This window comes from Callithrix jacchus, chromosome 2, assembly GCF_049354715.1.
Source record: "Callithrix jacchus isolate 240 chromosome 2, calJac240_pri, whole genome shotgun sequence".
NCBI classification, from domain to species: domain Eukaryota; kingdom Metazoa; phylum Chordata; class Mammalia; order Primates; family Cebidae; genus Callithrix; species Callithrix jacchus.
Window position 1 is genome coordinate 15,915,568 of NC_133503.1, and position 27,373 is coordinate 15,942,940.

The window sequence follows — 27,373 nt, forward strand, 5'->3', positions numbered from 1 at the left end:
GGCCAGTGTTTCATGCCTATAATCCCAGCACTTTGAGAGGCCGAAGCAGGTGGATCACCTGAGGTCAGGAGTTCGAGACCAGCCTGCCCAGTGTGGTAAAACCCCGTCTCTCCTAAAAATACAAAAATTAGCCGGGTGTGGTGGTGGGCACCTGTAATCCCAGCTAATCCAGCGGCTAAAGCAGGAGAATTGCTTGAACCACTGAGGTGGAGGTTGCAATGAGCTAAGATCGTGCCATTGTACTCCAGCCTGGGCGACAAGAGCAAAACTCCTTATCAAAAAGAAGAAGAAAGAAGGAAGAAGGAGGAAGAAGTAGGAGGAAGGAGGAAGAAGGAAGAACGAAGAAGGAAGAAGGAGAAGAAGAAGAACAGACAAATGAAAACAGAAAAAGTAGACCATATCCTCTTCCTAAATAAGCCAATGGTTATCTGAAACCCAAAAACTTTTCAGCAGGGAAAAACTTTTTTGGCAATGGTTATGCCTAAAAATTGAGAACAAATTTATTAATGTTTTCATGAGTACTGTAGGTACTGTGTCTGATCCCTAATCAGTTAAATTTTTTCATTATGACAAAATTAAGAACACAATGCTCAGCTCATGGTAAACATGGCAAAGCAAAAAAGAAATTTTGCAAAAAGATACTATATTTTCTTCAGATCTTAATAAACTTTTGTCCCAAAAAGAAAGAAATAAAATGTGCTTTACAAAGATACACATAATACAACTAACATAAAATGTCTAATTTCCTGCTTCCTGTATTAGATCTAAGTGTCGATAAATTCCACACTGTGGTTTTCTTTTTTTCTAAGATGGAGTTTCACTCCGTCACCCAGGCTGTAGTACAGTGGGGCAATCTTGGCTCACTGCAAGCTCAGCCTCCTGGGGTGGGGGAGGGGGGGTGTCAAGCAATTCTCTTGCCTCAGCCTCCCTGAGCAGCTGGGACTATAGGCGTGAGCCACCACACCTGGCTAATTTTTAAGATATTTTCAGTAGAGATGGGGTTTCAGGCTGGTCTTGAACTCCTGACTTCAGGTGATTCACCTGCTCAGTCTCCCAAAGTGCTGAGATTACAAGTATGAGCCACCTCGACCTTTTTTTTAAAAAAGATAGTCTTGCTCTCTCACCCAGGGTGGAGTGCAATGGCGTGGTCTCTGCTCATTTCAACCACCACCTCCCAGGTTCAAGCAATTCCCCTGCCTCAGCCTCCCAAGCAGCTGGGATTACAGGTGCCTGCCATCACGCCCAGCTAATTTTTTGTATTCACACTGCAGTTTTATTAAGCAATCCTCTATGTCAAGCAACGAATGAGAAAGGAACTATAATTTACTGATTAACTACACTGGGCTGCATGCTTTAACAGGTCATCTCCATTAAACTCCCCAAATAACTGAGAGCAGCATTATCCTCATTTTATAAATGAGGAAACCAAAGCCAGGAAAGGCCTAAATATTTGACAAAATAATGGCTGAAATGTCCCAAATTTGATCAACAACATGAATATATACCTCCAAGGTGCTCGTCAAACTCCACGCAGGATAAGCTCAAGGAGATCCAAAGTCATGCAACATGCTATTGGGAGGCTCAATGATGTCATCAATAACCCAGTCTGTTCATCCTGCCTTCCAATGTGTTAGCTCATCCTACAGGTAGTGTCTCTTTCTCGCTCCAGGCTTCTCCAGCAACTAAGGCTACATGCTCCCTTAGTCCTGTGTTTCTCCCAAGAGTGAGGCAGCTTCCTTCTGAGAGGCCCATAAAGTCTATGCTCAATTCTCCTTGGCTCAGCCTGGCTCCACCTGAGATTACTGTGATCGGCTAAAGAGTATGAGTGGAATGAATGTGCACCACACTTAGCATTTAAGGAGAACAGACACAAAGAAATCCAGATCAAGAGATAATGTGACAAGTAGGAGAGAATGAAAACCAGTAAAGAATTTCAAGAGGCAGAAAACCAACATCAAATGCCCAGAGATCAAATATAATAAAGAAGCAAGCAGGCAGTTCTCGAATCTTCAAAACTATTACTCTTATCTTCAAAACTATTACTCTTATGCATCTGAGGGAGCATCTTATTTCAATATGGCAAAAAGTATATCTAAAAGTAACCAGTTGATTGACAATATCCTGTTACTAAAAAGTAAATGTACCTGAAGATTCAAATCAAGTCTGTCAACAACATTGATGAAAAGAATTTTCTTCTGCTGAGCTCTCCAGTGTAGATATATGAAAACAAGAGCCTGCAAGGGTAGAGCTTTAATTCAATCATCAGTACACATTTTTGTTTCCTTTTCAATACATTCTCTCCTCCTACCCTGAGGATGAGCAGGGTTGGTTGATAACAAAGACTGAAGACACACAAAGTGAATCTAAACACCAGAAGGATTGATCTCTAAAGATTCTAAAATTCCTTTTAATCGGAATCAAAGGATTTCCTTGATTTTTCTCTTTCGGTAATAACTATCTTTTCCTACCCCCTTAAGGCCCTAAGGAGTTAAATAAGTACTAGCTATTTACTTTACCAGTATTGCAATCAGAATGTGCATGTCTAAAGGAAAGTTTTATACAGTGGGACAAAGATATAGTGGCTGGCTGTGTAGAAAAACGTCCTTATTTTCTTCCGTGTTTTTTTTTTTTTGAGATGGAGCTTTGCTCTTGTTGCCCAGGCTGGAGTATAATGGTGCGATCTCAGCTCACCTCAACCTCCGCTTCCCCAGTTCAAGCGATTCTCCTGCCTCAGCCTGCCAAGTAGCTGGGATTACTGGTGCCTACCACCACTCCCAGCTAATTTTTGTATTTTTAATAGAGACAGGGTTTCACTGTGTTGGCCATGCTAGTCTCGAACTCTTGACCTCGTGATCCACCTGCCTCCCAAAGTGCTGGGATTACAGGTGTGAGCTACGACGTCCAGCCAAATGTCTTTATTTTCTAAAGATTCATGCCATAGTGTATAAGGATATAATGGTATTAGTCTATACTTCCAAACACTTCAGCAAAAAGAGAACTGAGGATGGGCATGGTGTCTCACACCTATAAGCCCAGCACTTTGGGAGGCCGAAGCTGGCAGATCACCTGAGGTCAGGAGTTCGAGACCAGTCTGACAAACATGGTGAAACCCCTTCTCTACTAAAGATAGAAAAATTAGCAGAGCATAATGGTGGGCACCTGTAATCCCAGCTACTTGGGAGGGTGAGGCAGAAGAAACGCTTGAATCCAAGAGGGTGAGGTTGCAGTGAGCCAAGATCATGCCATTGCACTCCAGTCTAGGCAACAAGATCAAAACTCTGTCTCAAGGGAGGAGGGAAAAAAAGAATTGAGCAAAATTGTAACAATTGTTCAATCTATTTGACTCATTATCAATTTTACATTCTAAGAGTTTGAATTTTTCATATTAAAAAAAATTTAAGTTTCAGGTATTTGGCCAGGCACAGTGGCTCACTCCTATAATCTTGGCACTTTGGGAAGCCAAAGCCAGAAGACCACTTGAGGCTAGGAGTTCAAGATTAGCCTGTGCAACACAGAGAAACTCTGTCTCCACAAAAAATAAAAAGAAATTTGCCAGACACGGTGGCACATGCCAGGTACTCAGGGGCTAAAATGCTTGAGCCCTAGAGTTTGAAGATGCTGCAAGCTATGACTGTGCTACTATACTCCAACCTCAGTGACAGAGTGAGACACTGTCTCTTAAAAGAACAAGAAAAGTGGGGGGAAAACCTTTCAGGTATTAAGTGGCTAGTAACATCTCCTACAGTAGTATCACTTAGGATATTTGGAGAAAACGTACCTAGAAGTAACAGAATGCTCCTTGACACATGAAAAGGAATAAATAAAAGGAATAGGAGTATGTGATAAAATATTTCTGAACTGGTCTCTGTGAAGCTTCTGTCATTTAAGTACTTTGCTGTCCTATTATGTCTTTGGACACTCAGATTATATTGCAAATACCAACATTTATCTGTTATACCAGCTGTTTAGTGACGTTCTATCAGTATCTCTCTGCATCCAAAATAACTTTGCAGTCACATAATCTGCTGATACACAGACAATTTCACACATGTGACTGCCATACTAAAAATGGGAAGATAAGCAATGTTCAGAGAAGGTGTCCTTAATTATCCAGATCTTTTCCACAGCAACAAACCAGCCTTCACTAAATAAAAGGTATCTAAGGCTTGGGTTCACTTACTGACATCATCTATGTCTTGTCACTTGGACTGTTAGGTAAAAAGAAACAAAGGTCAAATGGTTTTTTCCTCCCAAGAAATCTAGTAGTTTATTTTTTAATGGATAAAGTAATATATGGATATGGTTACACATATACGAACATATAAAAAGACATACAATGAAAATTTCTCCTCCAACCTCAATAAAGCTGCTTTTAAAAAAAAAAAAAAAAGGCAAGTAACTGGAAATCAACTGGTCTGGTGTGAAATCTCTGATGTTGGTTGAATGCACCCACCATGAGCTTCCCTATAATCCTGACATTCATAGAAAAGGACCTTCAAACTCAGTTCTCGTCTGCAAATTGATGGAGGAGATTGGACACACTGAATTATTTCTAATGATGCATCAGGCTCTAAAAGAGAATGAGTCTGTGCAGCACATATGGTTTAAACATTCTTACTCTAATTCTTGATAGCAAATATAAATGTTTCCACAAGGAAAAAACAATGTGGAAAGAAGGCAGGAAATCCTCCATTTTAGTAAAAGGGTGCTGCCAATGAAGCTTTAGAATAAGAATCAGGAGCAAATTCACATAATTCAGCCCAAATCCTTGCTTTTCTCAGGCACTAGCCTTCCACAAACGGAGATCTGCAAAACCACAGAGACTCATAGTTGGTGAGCTCTATGTTTTGAGTTCACGAATGTAGGAATTTAATTAAAGTACATAAGTGGGAACCTTCTGCTTCCAGCCACAACGGAGTAACAGGTACTGGATTTATCCTGTTGCCTGAAATGATGGGGGTAGAAAAACAGTCAGGCACAGTTATATGTGCCTGTAGTCCCAGACACTGGGGAGTCTCAGACAGGAGGATCTAGAGCCCAAGAGTTTGAGGCTAGCATGGGCAACACAGCAAGACCCCACCTCTAAAAAATAAACAATAAAAAAACAAGCAAACAAAATAACAAAATTCCACACCCTGAAAAATCTCTTTCAAAAATAAAGGTGAGACAAAGACATTTCCAGACATAAAAATTTAAAATAATTTGCCGCTAGCACATCTGCACTATAAGAAATGTTAAAGTAGGCCACGTGGTGGCTCAAGCCTGTAATCCCAGCACTTTGGGAGGCCGAGGCGGGTGGATCACGAGGTCAAGAGATCGAGATCATCCTGATCAACATGGTGAAACCCCGTCTCTACTAAAAATACAAAAAATTAGCTGGGCATGGTGGCGCGTGCCTGTAGTCCCAGCTACTCAGGAGGCTGAGGTGGGAGAATTGCCTGAACCCAGGAAGCGGAGGTTGCGGTGAGCCGAGATCGCGCCATTGCACTCCAGCCTGGGTAACAAGAGTGAAACTCCGTCTCAAAAAAAAAAAAGAAATGTTAAAGTAGTCCTTCAGGCAGGGGGAAAGAAAAGTAACCAGATAGGTAGGGCTGGGTGCAGTGGCTTACGCCTGTAATCCCAGCACTTTGGGAGGCCAAGGTGGGCAGATCATCTGATATCAGGAGTTCGAGACCAGCCTGACCAACATGAAGAAACCCCGTCTCTATTAAAAATGCAAAATTAGCCAAGTGTAGTGGTACATGCCAGTAATCCTAGCTACTTGGGAGGCTGAGGCAGGACAATAACTTGAACCCAGGAGGCGGAGGTTGCAGTGAGCCAAGATCGCACCATTGCACTCCAGCCTGAGCAACAAGAGTGAAACTCCATCTCAAAAAAATATATATATATATACATATCAGATAAAAATGTGTTATTGATGCAAAAGAACGAAAGTATTGTTAATGATAACTATGTGACTAAACATTTTCCCTTCATGACAGGTATCTCTTTAAAAGATTTACTGTTACTGTTTAAAACATAAACAACAAAAATGTATTGGGTTAATAACAAAGATAAAACAGAACAAAGGTTGGGAGGGAGAAAGGAAAGCACACTGTTACAAGCTGTTTATCCTATATGTGTAAGGGTATGATATCATTTGATGGTAGACTGAGAAATGAAAGGCATATATATAAATCCTAAGGCAACCACTAATAAAATGTTTAATGATAATATTAAGAAATTCAGAATCATTACCTCATTTACCATCTTTAATAAAATCTAAAAGCCCATCTATTATACGACATATTCTTAATTTCAGAGTCTAAAATGTATACAAATTTCTATCTCACAATCAATGAAAAATAGGCAATTGTCACACATATTGCCATTAAAAAATAGGCAAGTGGTATCTCCAAATTGATTCAGTACTTTCTAACTTTTGAGTTATATTAATAATCTAGTTATCTAACAGATTCTAATCTACCAAGAAGCTGCAACTTTCTAGTTTACTGCTAAAAATAGTGAGTGACACCCTTACACATTTTATATACACACATACACAAACACACGAGATCTTCCAGAGTTCACCTGCAGTTCTGTAACTTCTCGTGGGGGAAAGAGATGGAGCGTCCTAGCTATGAATTTTGGCTGGAATCCTTACTATGTTTTAGTCACTGTAAGTCAAATGTGATAATTTAACAAATACAAACACTGAACAAAAATGTGGTCATTTAACTCACAACTATGTATTTTTTGGCTACCTAGTCCTAACTGAAATTGATTCTCTTACTCTTAAGTTTACCTTTATTACTAATCAATGCTAATTCTTTGTTGTGATAAACGGCTTTTAGATTTTTGGTCAGTTCAGGGACTGGCTAATTCTACAGGAAACTAAAAACACTAAACACTGTCAAAGCATGGACTCTGAGCGCTGGTCCCAGTTAATCCACTACATGGAAACTCTACATGAAGCTGTGGTTTAACATACACAGAAATGACACCTACCTCATAACACTGTAAAACCTGGCAATGTAAACTGATTGTTCATTTTGAGAAAGGATGCTACTGTCTGTCTCTTGGTCTGGAGTGCAATGGCACAATTACAGCTTACTGTAGCCTCAATGTCCCAAGCTCAGGTGATTCTCCTGCCTCAGCCTCCTGAATAACTGGTACCACAGGCATCAGCCACTATGCCCAGCTAACTTTCAAATTGTTTTTGTAGAGACAGGGTCTCGCCATGTTGTTGCCCAGACTAGTATCAAATTCCTGGGCTCAAGTAATCCTCTACTTCGGCCTCCCAAAGTGCTGGGATTTCAGGTGTGAGCCACAAACCTGGCTAAACTGTTAAATAAATATGAGTAAAAGGAGTATAAGGACATGCAGAACAGGCAGGCAGGCTGTGAGCTGCCAAGGGCTGCACTCTGCCTCTCCTCACCTCTTGACAGTTATGTGATCTCAGAGGGGGGATAAAGCAGCATTCAAACAATGACATTCAGGTAGGTATCAGGGCAGTCACATGTTAGCAACAATGGGAAGGGCCAGGTGAGTAGGGTGCTGCAGCCAGCTAGGATGCTGCACTGAGCTGCAGGGGTGGGCAGGAAAGCTGCAGAGGCTCCAAGGGACTGATTCTTGCCACCTCCTGGGAACCTTCTCTTTTGTCATTTCTCCTCAATCTCCAAGTGCTGATCTTTACTGTCCCAGGACACTAGTTCTTTGCTCAGTCTTCTCTGGATTACAGGAAAGGTAACATTTTCAGACAAAAACTAGAATTGTTCACTGGTGCACCCTTATCACTAATAGAAATTCTTAAAGAATAAACTTTAATCAAGAGAAGAGATCCAATACAGGAGGTGTGAGCTGCAAGAAGGAATGATGAGCACAGATTTCCATAAGAAAATCTAAAAAAAAAAAAAGAGCTGTGTAAAATAATAGCATCTCATAGAATAAGAATAGAACCAAAACGCTCAATAACAACAGCATGTAAATAAGAAGGGAAGTAATTTGCTCTAAAGTTCTTAGGGTTCTAGGGAAGAGGGGATACATGATTAACTTTAGACTTGGCAAGTTAAGAATGCATACTAAAATTTCTAGGGTAAGCAGGAAAGGAATGGAGTTCAAAATGCCCAAATTGGGAAAGGGAAATTAAAACTGGAATGAGAAAAAATAATCCAAAAAAAGGCAAGGAAAGAGAAAGAGAAACACAGAACAACTGTTGGAAACACAAAATGCAAAATACTGGGTGCGGGAAAAAAATCCAAATATACTGATCTTTATCATGGTAGACAGAAAAACAACCACGATATTTTGTGTTTCCTCCTCTCAAGAAGGAAAGGCTATTTCCTACTGTGTTCTCTGGACTGGCTTTGGGATTTCCTTTGACCAAGTGAAGATGGCAGATGCAACAGTGTGCAGAGCACAGCACCCAGGCCTAAAGGTCTTGCCCCTCTGCCATCCTGGAACCTGAGACAACCATCCTCTGGGCCAGCAACCTTGAAAATGAAATCAATTGTGTAAAGAAACCACATTGAAGAGTCCCCGATGTCCTAGCTGCTGCAGTACCTCAGTCAAGGCCCCAGACAGACATGTAAGTGAAGTCATCTGGGATGGGCTCAGCCGCCGGTGAATGCAACAATGTGAGTGAAACCAGACAAGAGCAGTAGATGAACCTCCAGCCAACTAAGACTGAAAGACAACAGGCCATTGCTGTTTTAAGCCAATTCCACTGGAGAAGTTTGTTATGCAGTACGAAGTAACTGATACAAAGCAGGGAGAGGTGGCTCATAGGTGTAATCCTAGCACTTTGGGAGGTCGAGGCAGGCAGATCATCTGAGGTCAGAGGAGTTTGAGTCCAGCCTGGCTAACATGGTGAAACCTTGTTTCTACTAAAAAATACAAAAAAATTAGCTGGGCGTAGTGGTGCACACCTGTAATCGCAACTACTTGGGAGGCTGAGGCAGAAGAATCACTTGAACCCGGGAAGTAGAGGTTGCAGTGAGCCAACATCATGCCATTGCACTCCAGCTTGGGCAACAAGAGTGAAACTCTGTCTCAAAAAAAAAAAAAAAAAAAGAAGTAACTGATACATTTACAATGAACATAAGTTACAAAAAAGGAGTTAAGTTTTAAAACTTGGACTTAAAAATAGGAACAAAAAATGTCCCACTAAATGCTCTTTAAAAGGGGCATGTTCACAACACGAAACATGTAAAAGTTAGAGGTAAAAGGGTAGAAAGTGATATACCAAATTCTTACCAAAAAAAGTTGGTACTGCTATATAAGAAAAACAGACAAAAAGACTTTAAGAAAAACAGACTAAAGCTGTGAGTCACTAGATAATGACATTTTGTTCACTTATTCACTAACAAGTCAGAATTTATATGCATCTAACAAAATAGCCTCAAAATATATAAAGCAAAAATTGACAGATGTACATGTAAAAATAAAATTTTTCCCAAAGGCAAAAAAAAAAAAAAAAAAAAAGCATGGTGAAGATCTTACTAACACAATAGCAAGTTTGATCTAATGGACAGAATATACTTCACTGATTATAAGATGTATCTTTTTTTCATATTTCAACATATCTGAAGTGAACTTTGACATTTATATATCATTGCCTACATAGCTGTGAATCTGATTATTGCTAGAGGCAAAAACTAAACAACTACTATTCCTTAATGTTTCAGGCAAAAACAAAATTTAAGAATAATCTGGCTGGGTACGGTGGCTCATGCCTGTAATCCCAGCTCTTTGGGAGGTCGAGGTGGGCAAATCACCAGAGGTCAGGAGTTTGAGACCAGCCTGACCAACATGGAGAAACCCCATCTCTACTAAAAATACAAAATTAGCCGGGCGTGGTGGCTCATGCCTATAATCCCAGCAACTCAGGAAGCTGAGGCAGGAGAATTTCTTGAACCTAGGAGACGAGATCGCACTACTGCACTCCAGCTTGGGCAACAAGAGCGAAACTTCATCTCAAAAAAAAAAAAAAAAAAAAAAAGAATAATCTGATGAAAGATTATGAGTCTAGTCATTGCCACAGATTGTTTATTGATACTTTCTGTTAAGATCAACAAAGCCTCAGCACAAAAATCTGCAGAAATGTGAAAAAAATTCAGGAGACAAATATAGGAGCACTCTTTAAGAACTGTTGTCACTAATGCCTTCTATGGTGACAGTACTATGTAGAATAACACAAATATCAACTATTTGAGTAGACAACTGATTCAGGAGAGTGGGAATCTGTGAATAGGCTTCAGAAATACCTTGACCAACTAACTATACCCATATTTCACTTTTTTCATGTGTGTACAATACTAAAAAAAAAATAAACATTTAAATAAGTCGAAAGAAATGTCAGTCAGTATAAATAAAATATTCTAAGTGAGAAGGATTCATTGCTCCTGGTTTAGGTGCCAGCTTTTTCCTTTTTAATGGAACATAAGCTAACAACACATCTTAAAATTGATGCAGACAGATTCAATGGGATCATGGCACCCAACAAGTGTGCAATATACATTCAAGCACATATGAAAAAGAAAGTCTTAATAAATTTCAAAGGATTGGTGTAGTGAAGATGAAGAAGTGGTTTTGCTCGACTTCTGGAGGTGTCTTCACGTAAAGCAGAGTTTAGAAAGCTCAAAATTACATCTCCAGATCCTCTTATAATTAGGCTTCCAAAATGAACAAAGTTCTGACAATCGGAGGCAGTGCAGAGGATTCAAAACAGAACAGTGAAGCAAAGGACTTCACCCTGCCCTTTCACACAGGCCACTTCTCAGCCAGCCCACCAAGAAGGTGAAAGGTAAGGATTTTCCAGAACAGCACTCTATCTAGTGTTCATTCTCTAGATTCCTAGGAATTGAGAGTTCATTCAAGCAGCAGTGGCCTTGGATCTCCATGGTTCCAGGAGTTGCCTAGCAGGGGAAAATTCCTCTGGTGACTCAATTTTGGAGAGCCAAGCCAGGGCCCACTACTTTAGCCAATGCATGGCTTCCCAATCACATCATCCCTTCCTACTCAAAATACTGCTCTAGTTTCTTGTATGAAACTATGACTGAAACCACTGTTGTCATAAAGACCACATTCTATGACCAAACAACAAAGTTAGAAATCAATCGCAAAACAGTGACTAGAGGATGAGTGCAGTGGCTCACGCCTATAATTCCAGAACTTTGGGAGGCTGAGGTGGGTGGATCGCTTGCGCCCAGGAGTTTGAAACCAGTCTGGGAAACATGGCGAAGACCCTGTCTCTACTAAAATTATAAAAATTAGCTGGGCGTGGTGGTGCATGCCTGTAGTCTCAGCTACTTGGGAGGCTGAGGCAAGAGAATCGCTTGAACCCGGGAGGCAGAGGCTGCACTGAGCCGAGATTGTACCACTGCACTCCAGTCTAGGGACAGAGTGAGACTTCATTACAAAAAAAAAAAAGAAAGAAAATAACAGCCAGGCGTAGTGGCTAACGCCTATAATCCTAGCACTTTGGGAGGCCAAGGTGGACAATCACCTAAGGTCAAGAGTTCAAGACCAGCCTGACCAACATGGAGACCCCATCTCTACTAAAAATACAAAATTAGCCAGGTGTGGTGGCACATGCCTGTAATCCCAGATACTCAGGAGGCTGAGGCAGAAGAATCACATGAACCCAGGAGGCAGAGGTTCTCAAACAAAAATAAGAAAATAAAGAGAAAATACCAAGAAAAGCCAGACACGGTGGCTCATACCTGTAATGCCAGCACTTTGCGAGGCCAAGGTATACAGATTGCCTGAGGTCAGGAGTTTGAAGTCAAGCTGGCCAAAATGGTAAAACCCCGTCTCTACTAAAAATACAAAAAATTAGCTGGGCATGGTGATATATACCCATAATCCAAGCTAGTCAGGAGGCTGAGGCAGGAGAATCACTTGAACCTGGGAGGTGGAGATTGTGGTGATATGAGATCTTGCCACTGCACTCCAGCCTGGGCAACAGAGTGAGACTCTGTCTCAAAAACAAAAAAACAAACAAAACCAAGAAGAGAGGAAAAAGATAATTAAAAATTCTACTTGTGTGCTACAGCTAAAACAACTTAGAAAATCACAGCTTAAAATGCTACCACAGCCTGGGCAATATAGCAAAATGCTGTCTGGAAAAAAACAAAACACATTAGCCAGGTGTGGTGGTCCTATCTACTTGAGAGCCTGTAGATAGGACTATAGTCCTATCTACTTGACAGCCTGAGACAGGATAGCTTGAGCCCAGGAATTTGAGGCTGCAGCGAGCTATGATCAGGCCACTGCACTCTAGCCTGAGTGACAGGGCAAGGCCCTATCTCTTTTTTTTTTAAAAAAGCTTATTTTAGAAGATAATTTTGTTAAGCACTCATTTTTAAAAATTACAAAAGTAACTGCTTAAACTGAAAAAAAGAAAATACAGAAATCAATTATTAAAATGCAATAAAGTACAGCCACTTTAGAAAACAGTTTGAGAGTTCTTCAAAATATTAAACAGTTTACATTCCAGCAATTGCACTCCTAGTTATATACTCCAAATACGTAAAAACATGTCTACACAAAAACCTGTACATGAATGTTCACAGCAACACTATTCACAAATAGCCAAACAACCTAAATGTCCATCAACAGATAAATGGATTTTAAAATATGTTGCATATAGGTACAATGGAATGTAATTCAGCCATAAAAAGGAATGAAGTACTGATACATGCTATAACACAGATGAACTTTGAAAACATGCTAGGTGAAATGAGCCAGCCACAAAAGACCACATATTGTATGGATTCCATTTATAGAAAACATCCAGAGTAGGTCAAGAACAGACAAAACTAATTTGTGTTGCTAGAAATCAAAACAGTGGGTAATGTAAGGAGGCAGAAAGTACTGCCTGAAAAAGAGCATATCACAGCCTTCTGTGACGTTGCAAATGTCTACTTCAATTTAGGCAGTAGATGCAAAAGAGTGTGTGTACATGAATAGGTGGAAAATAGCTTTAGTTCCAGGTACACTTAACATTTAGGCACTTTACTTATTGCCCTTAAAAGTCTATGTCAGAATAACAGATCCCTTTTAATCCTCAACAAAGAAAGGGAAGAATTTCCTGAAAAAGACATTGAAATAGCATTCTAAGAACACGCCAAACACTAACAGAACCAATGCTAATCGCCCTAGGATGACTTTAGGACAATCCAGTCTAAGGTACAAACATAAGTCAGGCAATCTCACTGCCACCTCTGCCTTACAACTTGTGGCTCTAAGATACAAAGCATCCAGTAAAGGGCAAGTCCCAGCACTGTTTGAAGGGACACTGGGGGAGATGTTTTTTTCCTTTTTAGAGAGATTACTAACTATAGAATGCTTCATAAAATCTAAAACCCATAAATTTTAAGTGAACCATTATTTTTATGACCTGTTTAAAAGAAAAAACACCAGTACCACTAACTTTTAAAATGCCATACCATAGGACACATTCCATTTCACAGAAATTAAAATCTGCACTTTATAATCAGTGACATACAGCTATAAAGAATACTTACTTTTGGACGGAATAACTTTTCTTTTTTTTCTTTTTTTAGCAGGGGGAAGACAGAGTCTTACTTTGTCACCCAGGCTGGAGTGCAGCAGAATGATCTGGGTTCACTGCAACCTTTGCCTCCCAGGTTCAAGCAATTGTCCTACCTCAGCCTCCAGAGTAGCTGGGATTACAGGCACCTGCCACCACACCCAGCTAATTTTTGTATTTTTAGTAGAGACAGGGTTTAATCATGTTGGCCAGGCTGGTCTCCAACTCCTGACTTCGTGATCCGCCCACCTCGGCCTCCCAAATTATAGGCATGAGCCACGGCGCCCAGTTAGGATAGCATTTCTTAATTCAAACTTGATGTGTGGGTCAGGCAGAGTGGCACACACCTGTAATCTCAGTAGGAAGCCAAGGGAAGAGGATCACTTGAGACCAGGAGTTGGAGACCAGCCTGGGCAATACAGGCCACAGTGAGCTAGGATCACACCACTGCACTCCAGCCTGGGTGACAGGGCAAGACCCCATTTCAAAAAAATAATAATAATAAAGTCTAGACACAGTGGCTCATGCCTGTAATCCCAGCATTTTGGGAAGTCAAGGCAGGCAGAGTACTTGAGTTCAGGTGTTCAAGACCAGCCTGGGCAACATGGTGAAACCCCATCTCCAAAACAAATACAAAAATTAGCTAGGTGTGGTGGTGTGTACCTGTAATCCCAGCTACTTGGGAGGCTGAGGTGGGAGGATGGCTTGAGCCCCAAAAGGCAGAGGAGAGGTTGCATTGAGCTCAGATCATGTCACTGCACTGCAGCCTGGATGACAAAGCCAGATCCTGTCTTTTGGCTGGGGGCGGGGCGGAGGGGCGTGTGGTTTGGAGCAGATTAAAAAACCATTAATAACTGTTCTATAGGACGATACTTTTGAGCACTGCTGTTCTTATTCTTCCAAGTCTCCTTATACCTTAGGTATATACATCTATATACCGCTTCTCAGACTGCTGGCTAAGATTAAGTATAAGTATACACATCTATCACTGGATGAGGTAGATAGGAATTTTTGTACACTACAAAGATGAAAGATAAACTTAGCAATAAACTAGGAATTAGAGCAGTCATTCCAAATTTTTTAAATAACTGCTTTGTATTTACATGGTGTTACATGTAAAACACAGTGTCACAACTCTACCCAAATCAGCCTTTCAGACTCGTATGTAAACATCCTTTTGACAACAAAGATACCAACCCACAATTGCTGCTCTTCCTGTTTGGTGATGCACCAACCACCAACAAGCAATGGAAGAATCACTGTAGTGGCATGTGTCTCACCAAATGCAGGAGCCTGCTATCATTCCCAACTAATTTTTATTTTTGTAGAGATGGGGTCTTGCTATGCTGCCCAGGCTGGTCTGAAGCAAAGTGTTGGGATTAAAGGTGTGAGCCACCATGCCTGGCCTAGAGCTCATTTTCTGTAGCAGTAGTCAAGGACAGTTTATTCCCCAGTTCTACAGAGCAAAACTAAACATAAAAGCCAAGGACTTAGCCAGCTCCTTGGGATCCTTAGCAAAAGCGCTTCGTTCCAATCATTCATTCTAGCTTTTTTTTTTTTTTTCCTTGAGACAGAGTCTTGCTCTGTCACCAGGCTGGAGTGCTGTGGCGCGATCTCGGCTCACTGCAGCTTCCATCTCCTGGGTTCAAACGATTTTCCTGCCTCAGCTTCCCAAGTAGCTGGGACTACAGGCGCACACCACCATGCCCGGTTAATTTTTGTATTTTTAGTAGAGACAGGGTTTCACCATATTGGCCAGGCTGGTCTCAAACTCCTGACCTTGTGATCTACCTGCCTCAGCCTCCCAAAGTGCTGGGAGCCACCATGGGTGGCCTTTTCTTTTTTTTTTTTTTTTTTAGAGGTGGGGGCAGGATCTCACTGTCACCCCGGTTGGGGTGCAATGGCCCAATCATCGCTCACCCCAGCCTCAAACTCCTGGGCTCAGGCAATGGCCCTGCCTCAGTCTCCCAAGTATCTGGGAATACAGGAGCCTGCTATCATTCCCAACTAATTTTTATTTTTGTAGAGATGGGGTCTTGCTATGCTGCCCAGGCTGGTCTGAAGCAAAGTGTTGGGATTAAAGGTGTGAGCCACCATGCCTGGCCTAGAGCTCATTTTCTGGAGCAGTTTTTTTGTAACATGGTCTAAAGAACTTCTCCATCAGAAATACTTGAAAGTATTTGTCTAAAATAGAGTTCCTAAGGCCCTATCCCAAGCCTACCAAATCAGAACCGCTGAGTATGAAGCCCAGGACTCTGAATGTTAAAATTTTAACAAACTTCCCAAATGATTTTGTTGAACATGGAAATTTGAGAACCACAGCTAAAATAGAGCACTGAATAGACAAGTCGTCCTTAACCCAAATCATGAATGCAATGTGTTAGGTAGAGAGGCAATGTGACACAGTCCATCTTGCAGCTGGACTTGTCTCAAATCTTCTCTCTGCCACTTACTAGCTCTGTGTCCTTAGCCAACTTATCTAACCTCTCTATGCCTCAGTCTCCTCAGTCGTAATGGGATACTCCTATCTCAAGCTAATCAAACTCTCTTCTTGAATGTTACTAGAAATTTCAAATTAAATACTGCATCTCAAAACAAATCAAAATGAAAAATATTTTAAGATCTTGAACGATGACCATGTTGACCTCAGTCATGAAAAACTAGTAATAGACATTGAGACTTTCTACCTTAGCTAACTGAAAAAGAGAGTAAAATAAACTACTTCTGACACCAAACCTGAAGGAATGAGTTTCTTTTACAGCCAGAACTGTCGTTGGCGGTGCGGGGGAACAGCTTCACAAATACACGTGACTAAAAACCATGTGAGGACACTTTGGCAGACAGTTTGGCAATTCCTCTCAAAGCTCAACAGCCTTACATTACGATCCAGCAACCGCCCTCCTTGGAATTTACCCAACTGAGTTGGAAACTATGTCCACATGAAAATCTGCCATAAATATTTATAGCAGCTTTATTTATAATGCCAAAAACTGAAGCAACCAAGATGTCACTCAAAAGGTGACTCGATAAACCATGATGCATGCAGACAATGAAATATTATTCAATGATAGTAAAAGATGAACTCTCAAGCCTTGAAAAGACAAAGGAACTTTAAATGTATATTGCTAAGTGAAAAAAAGCCAATCTGAAAAGGCTACATAGTACAATTTGAACTAGATGGCATTCTGGAAAAGGTAATGCTATTGAGACAATAGAAGGATCAGTGGTTGCCAGGGGTTCAGGGGGACATGGAGAGGGATGAATAGTTGAGCACAAGAGACTCTTGGGCAGTGAAACTCTTCTTTATGGTATAGTAATGGTGGATCCATGTCATTATCCACCATCAGAACCCCAAGGATCCCAAAAGGGAATCCTTTTGTAAACCATAAACTTCGGTTAGTAACAAGGTATCAATATTGGTTCATCCATTGTAAGAAATGCACCACATTAATGTATAATGTTAATAACGGAAAAACTATGAGCTGGGAGGCAGGGAGCAGATGGGAACTCTATACTGTCGGTTCGATTTTTATGTAAATCTAAATTTGTTCTAAAAACTAAAATCTATTAATAACATTTTTAAAGAAGGGATAATGACATCCAAAGCTACCAAATAATTCTCTAAGACAAGTTTGTGTAAGTCATCTCTGACAATTTAATCAACCCAAACTCCCAACAAGTCCTCTTGAAGATCTGACAGAAGATGAAAGAAGATTCCTTATCAAATTTCAAATGAGTTTTCAACTACAATGTCAGGAAGATGTCACCTAAAATTTAAGATTAGATTTTATCCTTTTCATTGAAGTTTTTTCAGAATCTTTGGCCTTGAGAACTTCATTAAGTTGGGAAGATAAAAACATTTTTATAACCAATTTGCTATATCCATAGGTGAAATTTTGGCTAAAAATGCATGAAATCCAAGACAGTGTTCATGCTACTGGTGTCCCCAAAAGAAACCCTCAGTCCACATTAGTAAATTTTTTCCAATTCATTTTATTAACGCTGATGGATTCTGACACAACATCACACATCATCTTAAGTAGTGGTGCCAGGCTTAGGAAAGCAGTATTTTTTTCCTCCTCGGCATCTTTAAGTATTTTCCAAGAAAACAGTTGGGCATTTGGCCTTCAATGATAGATGTCACATTTAAAATGCTTAAACAGCATCAAAAAGCAGGATGAGGATTAATCTTTTGTAAAACCTGAAGTATTCTATTTGATATTTGATCACAAAATGAAGAAACAGATATTCTGGAATTTCTTCTCAATTTCCTTTCCAAGTGAAATTTTGGCAGTACTCACTAAAACATAAATCAAATCATGTCTCTTCCCTGCTTAAAAGACATATGACTTCCCACTGGGTTCAGAATAAAATCCAAGTTCGTCACCTGAGTCTACCATGCCTTCCCTGATCCAACCCCATCTGCTACAGGGGCATTGTACCCTCCTGTAAACCACTCTCCTGAGCACCTGGCTGGCTCTAGCTCTCCCCAGCTCCCTTGCTAAAACCAGGGCCTCCATGATCACCCTGTCTAAAGAACAGACCCCCAGCTCTCTGCACAATCATTTTCTACCAGACATGGCTGTTCCTTTCACAGCACTTTTTACTCAAAGTGTTTTGGAAGTAGAACAGAATGATAGCTCAATGCACGGGTTGTGGAGCTACAATGTGGAGCCTGACTCCTCCTGGCTCTGCTACTTCATTAGCTGTGCAAGACTGGACACCTATGCTTTCCTTTATCATTTCAAAAATTTTTATTTTTTTTATTTTTTATTTTTTTTTGAGACGGAGTTTCGCTCTTGTAACCCAGGCTGGAGAGCAATGGCGCGATCTTGGCTCACCGCAACCTCTGCCTCCTGGGTTCAGGCAATTCTCCTGCCTCAGCCTCCTGAGTAGCTGGGATTACAGGCACGCGCCACCACGCCCAGCTAATTTTTTTGTATTTTTAGTAGAGACGGGGTTTCACCATGTTGACCAGGATGGTCTCAATCTCTTGACCTTGTGATCCACCCACCTCGGCCTCCCAAAGTGCTGAGATTACAGGCTTGAGCCACCGCGCCCGGCCTTAAATTTTTAATTGTGTTAAAACACCTAACAGCTGGCACAGTGGTACATCCCTATAGTCCTAGACTCTCAGAAGGTTGAGGCAGAAGGATCATTTCAGCTCAGGAGTTCAAATCCCAAAGTGCTAGGATTACAGGAATACTCCACCATGCCTGGCCTAATTATATTCTTTTATTTTTAAATGTACAATTAAGTTATTATTGACTATAGATACCCTGCTGTGCTATCAAATAATAGCTCTTGGCTGGGCACAGTGGCTCATGCCTGTAATCCCAGCACTTTGGGAGGCCGAGGTGGGTGGACCACTTGAGGCTACGAGTTAGAGACCAGCCTGGCTAAATAATGGTGAAATCCTGTCTCTACTAAAAATACAAAAATAACCAGGTGTGGTGACACACACGTGTCATTCCAGCTACTTAGGAGGCTGAGACACAGGAATCTCTTGAACTCAGGCGGTGTGGGTTGCAGTGAGCTGAGACTGCACCACTGCACTCCAGCCTGGGTAACAAAGTAAGACTCGATCTCAAAAAAATAAAAATAAAAATAAAAAATATTGGTTGGGCGCGGTGGCTCACGCCTATAATCCCAGCACTTTGGGAGGCCGAGGCAGGTGGATCACCAGGTCAAGAGATCGAGACCATCCTGGTCAACAAGGCGAAAACCTGTCTCTACTAAAAATACAAAAATTAGCTGGGCATGGTGGTGCGCGCCTGTAGTCCCAGCTACTTGGGAGGCTGAGGCAGGAGAATTGCTTGAACCAACAAGGTGGAGGTTGCGGTGAGCCGAGATCATGCCATTGCACTCCAGTCTGGGTAACAACAGGGAAACTCCATCTCAAAAAAAAAAAATTAGGTTTTATCCATCCTAACTAATTTTTTATGCCCATTAACCATCCCTATCTCCCCCTTACCCTTCCCAGACTCTGGTAACCATCCTTCTTCTACTCTCTATCTCTGTAAGTTCAATTTCAACCGTGTTTTTTTTTTGTTTTTTGTTTTTTTTGAAGCAGGCTCTACCGATGTTTCCCAGGCTAGAGTATGGCGGTGTAATCATGACTCGCTGCAGCCTTTAACTCCAGGGCTCATGTAATCAATCCTTCTGCCTCAGCCTCCCAAGGAGTGGCTACAGGCATGTGCCATCAGGCCTGGCATCCATTTTTTTTAAGTGTCCTGTTCAGTGCTGTTAAGTATAGTCACACTGTTTTGCAACCAACATCACTATCCATCTCCAGAACTTTTTCATCTTGCCAAACTCTGCACCCATTAAATACTAACTCCTCAATTCTCCTTTTCCCCAGCCCTAGGCACCCACCATTCTACTTTCTATCGCTATGAATTCAACTATTCAGGTAACTCACATAAGTAGAATCATACAGTATTTGTCTTGTGACTGGCTTATTTCACCTAGCATAAATATTTAAAAATATCCTCAAGTTTCATCCATGTTGTAGCATGTGACAGTTCCCTTTTTTAAAAAAATCATTTTCAATTTTTTTTCTTTTTTTAAAGATTAGTCAAGTGCAGTAGTGACAAGGGAGCAAAGCGTAGAATAAGGAGATAGACCTGTAACTGACTGAACAATCGAGACAACTTACTACCTTCAGACCAGCCTTCATTGATAAGGCTGAATAATATTCCATCGTACGGACAGACCACATTTTGCTTATCCATTCATCTGGCCATGAACACTTGGGCGGCTGCCACCTCTTGCCTATTGTGAAGGATCACAGGGTAATGCTATTTTTAATTAGAGGAATCTCCGCACTCTTTTCCACAGCAGCTGCACCATTTTGCATTCCCACCAACAGTGCGCAAGTTTTGTAATTTTTCCACAGTCATCTCATTTTTAATAGAAATAATAGTAACTACTTCATCGGATTGTTGTTGCACCTGGAAGTGTCATGTATCAATACTATTAGCAGCATCCCACTGGTTTATTGTTTAGTTTAACTCTCCTCCTATAAGAATGTCAACTCCCAAAGATGGGGTTCTTGCCTGCCTGGTTCATTACTAAATTTCCAGCACCAAGAACTGTAACTAGCATATAGTAGGAACTCGGAGATATTTGCTGAATTATACGACTACTCAGAACACAGGCTTTTCAGAAAAGGTACTCCAGAGATGAGACGTATGTTTATTAGCTCTTTGCAATTAAAAGAGCTACTTCATTCATTTTCATGGTCTTCATGAATTCCTGAAAATATATCCCAGCAATGTCCACTGTCACACGGGATAGAAAACAGTTTGGGGAAAGGAAGAACCTCCAACAATATTTTAGTAAGATTTCCACAATTCTGTGTCAATCGTAGTTAAGAGGGCTTTAATAACATTGGTGCCTGTCTACAACACTGAGGTCTCTGATCCCATTCTTTCGAACAATCTCAGTAAAGTGTCCCCACATTTTTTGACTATTGTCTTTAATTACCCAATTTGAAAAATTTAATCTCCTTGGCCCTCAACCCTCAGGGCCCTCAACAACCAATGGTGTAGGGAGGTACAGTTCCTAAGTATGACTGTCTCACAGTTTTGGTGTTCTCTTTTGGTGTGTAAAGACAATTTCATGCACTCTCCTAGATTCCTCAGTTAATTCAAGATTACACCCATGCAGAAGATTAACACTGTTCCTTGGAAGCCAGCAAAGCAGGAACCCATCACAGGGGCCCATCCCAGCAGAGAGTCCATTCTGCCTGGATGTTCTCTCTGTTCCCCAGGAGAACTCTGCTCCATGAAGTTTCAGAGCTTCTCAGCCACATAAACATCTGAGCACAGGAGTTCTTCTCAGTATCCTTTTGGGAAGGCTCATGGAGTGCAGGGAAAGGAAAGCGTCACAGTCTCCCCTACGTTGTAAGATGAACTGGAGCTTTTCAGAAGACATATTTTGATTCAAAGTTTTTAGAAGGAACATCTTGGACCATACAAATAAGATAAAAACAGGTCCAAGAGATAAAGTATACTGATATCTCCAACTTTGAAATACCTAAAAAGATGGATTGATGGATAGATGAGAGACAGATAAATGGATATGTGATAAAGCATCCACAGTGAAAGGTTAACCATGGATCCCAGGTGGTGGGTTTACACACTAAGCCACTGTATATCCTTTCAATATTTTTGTGTATTTAAATTTTTTCATACTAAAATGTTGAAAAGTATTTTGAAAATTCAAAACATAAGAAATAAATTTTACAAGCCTTATTGACTATTAGAGAACGCTACAGATTTCTACATGATTTTAATGGCATTTTCCCTTAATTTTGTGTATAAGGAATGCTTTACAAAAAAAATTACTTTTATTTTCTCTTCAAATATTACTAAGTATTCCTAAATAACTTATACAATCTGGCTCTTCACAACCATACAAACTGGTGTTATTTCCAAAGAGAAGTGTATATTTTCAGCCCTAGAGTTCCCACTATGAGAGCAGGTACCTAGTAGGGCCACATTCCACCTGGCCCAAGAATGACCCTAGAACGAAACAAACTGAGCATACTCTCACCAAACCATACAAAAAATTTTTTAAATGAGCAAGAATAACTTGCTAAGAGACAAGTAGAGCTTGTATTATCTGTTGTTTCCTTCTCATCCAACCTGAAGGACGCATGCAATTGACAGGATTTCCCACAGTAATATAAAATTACCACCTATGATAAAAACTGAAGCTAATGCTGATATTTGCTTGGTGAAAGGCTGTGGTTCCTTGCAACCACAGGCAAAAAGCTACCTAGTCATACTCCTAGGATAGAGACAAAAGTATTTTCTTATCTTGATTTTGATTGGCTTTAAAAAAAAGAGTAAGGTTATTTTGGTAAATTTTTTTTAAAGACAAAAATTTAAACAGAACTCACCCTACACAAAACTAGAGTTATTTGTGTGTGAAGAAAATGGGATGGAATCCCCCCTCTTCCTCTAAGAATTCTGTTACTTCAAGCATTCTGAAAGAGTATTGGTAGGATTTTAGAAGGCCACTCCATAACGTGGAGCACGTGAGTCGATAAGGAAAATCACAGCTGAGCAACACCAGGACATTCTTTCTGATTATTCTCCCTACTTGAATGACCCGAGAGTAGAAGATGCTCCACAATTAAGGGATGCCTGATAGGCCAAAAAAGTACAGATAATTTCTCTAAAGACAAATGAGGACAAAAAGGGTGGACTAAAAAAACATTTTTATTGGTGAAAATTTCCCTAATTTGGCAAAAAACATAAGCCTATTAATTCAAGAAGCTAAATAAACTCGAAACAGAATAAACTCAGAGATCTATGTCAAGACACATCATACATACTCTTCTGAAAGAGAAAAAAGTTGGAAATAACCAGAGAAAATTACACCTTACCTATACAGAAGAAAGATAATTCAAATGATAATGGGCGTCTAATCAAAACCACAATGGCCAGAGGAAGTAGCAAAACATTCTTCAAGTAAAGAAAGAAAAGAACTGTCAACTCTGAATTCTATATCTCGTAAAGATATCCTTTGGGAATGAAGGGGAAATTGAGACAATCTAAAATAAAGGAAAACTAAAAGAATCTGTCGCCAGCAGACCTATCCTAAAAGAATGGCTAGAAGAAGTTCTCTAACTAGAAGGGAAATGATAAAAGAAGTCATCTTGAAATATTAGAAAAGAACAACAGAAAGAGTAAAACATGTGTGAGTATAAAAAACTTTCCTTCTCTTTTCTCAGTCACGTTTGATGGGTGAGGCAAAAACTAACACTATCTGATGTAGTTTTCAATGTATACAAAGAAATATTTAAGAAAGTTATAAACTGGGGAGAGTAAGGGACACAAAGGGAGGTAAGGGCTCAACATTTCATTATAACTGGTAAAGTGACACCACCAGTAGATGCTAATTATATAAATATATATTACTTATTATACATACATACATATACACACACACACCCCTAGAGCAACCATTTAAAAAGCTATACAAAGAGATATATGCAATCAAAAATAGAGGCCAGGTGCAGTGGCTCACACATGTAATGCTAGTAGTTTGGGAGGCTGAGGTGGGTGAGCTCAGGAGTTTGAGACCAGCCTTGGCAATATGACAAAACCCCATCTCTACAAAAAAATTTTAGAATTAGCTAGGTATGGTGGCACACGCCTGTGGTTCCAGCTACTCAGAAAGCTGAAGTGGGAGAACAGCTTGAGCCCGGGCAGTGGAGGTTGCAGTGAGCCTAGATCACACCACTGCACTCCAGCCTGGGCAACAGAGTCAGACCCTGTCTCTAAAAGAAAAGAAAAGCAGTGGATCATGAGGTCAAGAGATCGAGACCATCCTGGTCAATATGGTGAAACCCCGTCTCTACTAAAAATACAAAAAATTAGCTGGGCATGGTGGCGTGTGCCTGTAATCCCAGCTACTCAGGAGGCTGAGGCAGGAGAATTGCCTGAACCCAGGAGGCGGAGGCTGCAGTGAGCCGAGATCGCGCCATTGCACTCCAGCCTGGGTAACAAGAGCAAAACTCCGTCTCAAAAAAAAAAAAAGAAAAGAAAAGCAGCATCTTAGATGGAGATGATTATCCTGAATTATCCAAGGGATCTAAATGGAATAAAAAATGTCCATATAAGAAGAAAGTAGAGGAGAAATGACACAGAAGAAGGCAATGTGATGACTGAAGCAGGATGCTAGGCTGCTGGGTTTGAACATGAAGAGAGGGTTCATGGACCAAGGAAATGCAGCTCTAGATGCTGGGAAAGGGAAGAAAATGCATTCTCTCCTTCAGATGGAGCATGGCTCATTGGACTCCTCTATTTTGGCCCGGGAGAGCTTGATTCCAGACTTCTTACTTCTAGAACAGTACAAGAATAAATGTGTGTTATTTTAAGCCACAAAATGTGTGGTAACTCGTTACAACAGCTTCAGGAAACAAAGACAGAACTAGGGTGCTGCTATAACAAATACCTAAAAATGTGGAACCAGCTTTTGAATTGTAAGAAACACAGGCTGGAAGAATTTTGAAGAGGACAATACAGAAAGCCTAGATTGCCTTCAACAGATTGTAGAAATGTGTATGTTAAAGATTCTGCCACTGGCCAGGCGCGGTGGCTTATACCTGCAATCCCAGCACTTTGGGAGGACAAGGTGGGAAGATCACAAGGTCAAGAGATTGAGACCATTCTGGCCAACATGGTGAAATCCCATCTCTACTAAAAATATAAAAATTAGCAGGGCATGGTGGTGTATGGCTGTAGTCCCAGCTACTTGGGAGGCTGAAGCAGGAGAATCGCTTGAACCTGGGAGGTGGAGTTTGCAGCAAGCTGAGATCGAGCCACTGCATTCCAGCATGGTGACAGAGGGAGACTCCATTCCCTCCCCCCAGCCCCCCACCCGCAAAAAAAAGACTCTGCCACTGAGGACTCAGGAGAAGTGAGGAGCAGACTAAAGAAAGTCTGTATCATCTCAGAGAATACCTACATCATTGTAAGTACACTGCTGGTAGAAAAATGGACATTAAATGTACCACTGATAGGACTCAAAGAAATGAGCTACTTTTGGCTGGGCACGGTGGCTCACGCCTGTAATCCCAGCACTGGGAGGTCGAGGTGGGTAGATACAAGATCAGGAGTTCGAGAGCGGCCTGGCCAGCATGGTAAAACGCTGTCTCTACTGAAAATACCAAAAATTAGCCGAGCATGGTGGCACACACCTGTAATCCCAAGTACTTGGGAGGCTGAGGCAGGAGAATCGCTTGAACCTGGGAGGTGGGGGTTGCCATGAGCCGAGATCGCGCCGCTGTGCTGCAGCCTGGGCAAACAGAGAGAGACTCCGACTCAAAAAAAAAAAAAAAAAAAAAAAAAGAAGAAGAAGAAGAAATGAGCTACCTCTTTTTAAAAGCTATTACATACTAGCAGAAAGCATAGCTGAATCATCTCCTACAACTGTGTGAAAAGCAGATAATGTAAGTGACAAACTTGTATATTTAATTGAGACAATTTCCAAGCAGAGTGTTAAAGGTGCAACCTGGTTTCTTCTTGCTGCTTATAGTAAAATGCAAAAGAGCTAAGAGAAACTATTATGCAAAAAGGAACCAGGACTTAATTTGGGAAATTCTGCCACAAATAAAATTAGGAGATTCACTGGCAGGAAAAAGTGCTCTAAGGAAAGACAAGGGTGTGGCTGACCAATGTTTTGTTGACCAATGTACGCTGAAAGAATTAAAAGGTCAGAGTATTCATTCATCCAGAAAGCTCTTTGAAAAGTTTAAGCCTGTCACTCATGGATCCCCTCAATTCTCTTAGCAGAAGCCAGAAATAGAAATAGAACTGCACAGGGCCTTCTTGTCCACTGTGAAATCCCTGTGAAACACACAGGAGATCCACAAGGTTTTTGAGGATGTTATGAAAGTAGAATCTCCACCAGCATGGAATGAAAAAGACTCATTCCTATCAAAACTCCAGTAACTCTTTTTTTTTTTAAGAGATAGCAAAGAGCATTCTCAAATTTGTAACGGCAAGTCAAAGGAATCAAAATAGCTAGAACAATTTTGAAAAAACACAAATTGAAGGAATTATTCTCAATTTCAAGGACTACATAACTATATTACTCAAGACTGTGATGTTGGCAGAGGGACAGACACACAAATCAAAAGAACAGAAGAGAACTCAGAAGAGCCCACACTCATAGGGCCAATTGATTTTTTTTTCTTTTTTTGAGTGAGAGAGTCGCACTCTGTCGTCCAGGCTGGAATGCAGTGGTGCAATCTTGGCTCACTGCAACCTCTACCTCCCAGATTCAAGCTATTCTCCTGCCTCAGCTTCCCGAGTAGCTGGGACTATAGGAATGCACCACTGCACCCACCTAATTCTTCTATTTTCTTTGTTAGAGACAAGGTTTCACCATGTTGGCTCAGCTGGTCTTGAACACCTGACCTCAGGTGATCTGCCTGCCTCAGTCTCCCAAAGTGCTGGGATTACAGGTGTGAGCCACCACACCAGCCTAGCCAAGTGATTTTGATAAAGGTATAAAAATAGTCCAATGGGCTGGGCGCAGTGGCTCAAGCCTGTAATCCCAGCACTTTGGGAGGCCAAGGTGGGTGGATCACGAGGTCAAGAGATCGAGACCATCCTGGTCAACATGGTGAAACCCCATCTCTACTAAAAATACAAAAAATTAGCTGGGCATGGCAGCGTGTGCCTGTAATCCCAGCTACTCAGGAGGCTGAGGCAGGAGAATTGCCTGAACCCAGGAGGCGGAGGTTGCGGTGAACCGAGATCGCGCCATTGCACTCCAGCCTGGGTAACAAGAGCGAAACTCTGTCTCAAAAAAAAAAATAGTCCAATGAAGAAAGGATATTCTTTTCAATAAATGTTGCTGCAGCAATTGGCTATTCATAGGCAAAAGAATAAACCTTGACCTAAACCTCACATTTTATACAAAATTAACTCAAAGTAAACCATAAGCTTAAATGTAAAACTATAAAATTTGATGAAGAAAACATCAGAGAAAAATCTGAGAGCTATGACAGAGAAGCAACTGACATGACTGAGAATCCATAAAAGAAAAAAAAATCGATAAATTGGACATTAAATTAAAAACTTTTAGGCCGGGCCAGGCAGCTCAAGCCTGTAATCCCAGCACTTTGGGAGGCCAAGGCAGGTGGATCACGAGGTCAAGAGATCGAGACCATCCTGGTCAACATGGTGAAACCCCGTCTCTACTAAAAATACAAAAAATCAGCTGGGCATGGTGGTGCGTGCCTGTAATCCCAGCTACTCAGGAGGCTGAGGCAGGAGAATTGCCTGAACCCAGGAGGCGGAGGTTGCGGTGAAC

At 41.0% G+C, this 27,373-nt stretch overlaps 1 protein-coding gene across 5 annotated transcripts in view; it reads right to left on the minus strand.

Annotated features, from left to right (window-relative positions):
- Positions 1-27,373, minus strand: part of CYTH3 (cytohesin 3) — a 113,825-nt gene that overhangs the window by 32,835 nt on the left and 53,617 nt on the right. For 2 of the 5 annotated variants that reach the window (XM_054248612.2, XM_078357624.1), the window contains exon 2: positions 25,251-25,348. The exons of 2 other annotated variants lie outside the window; for them this stretch is intronic. The gene's annotated coding sequence lies outside the window, so the exon portion shown is untranslated. Of the gene's footprint in view, positions 1-2,144; positions 2,235-25,250; positions 25,349-27,373 lie in introns of all 5 variants that reach the window. One more of the 5 variants, XM_078357615.1, reaches the window with a different exon arrangement.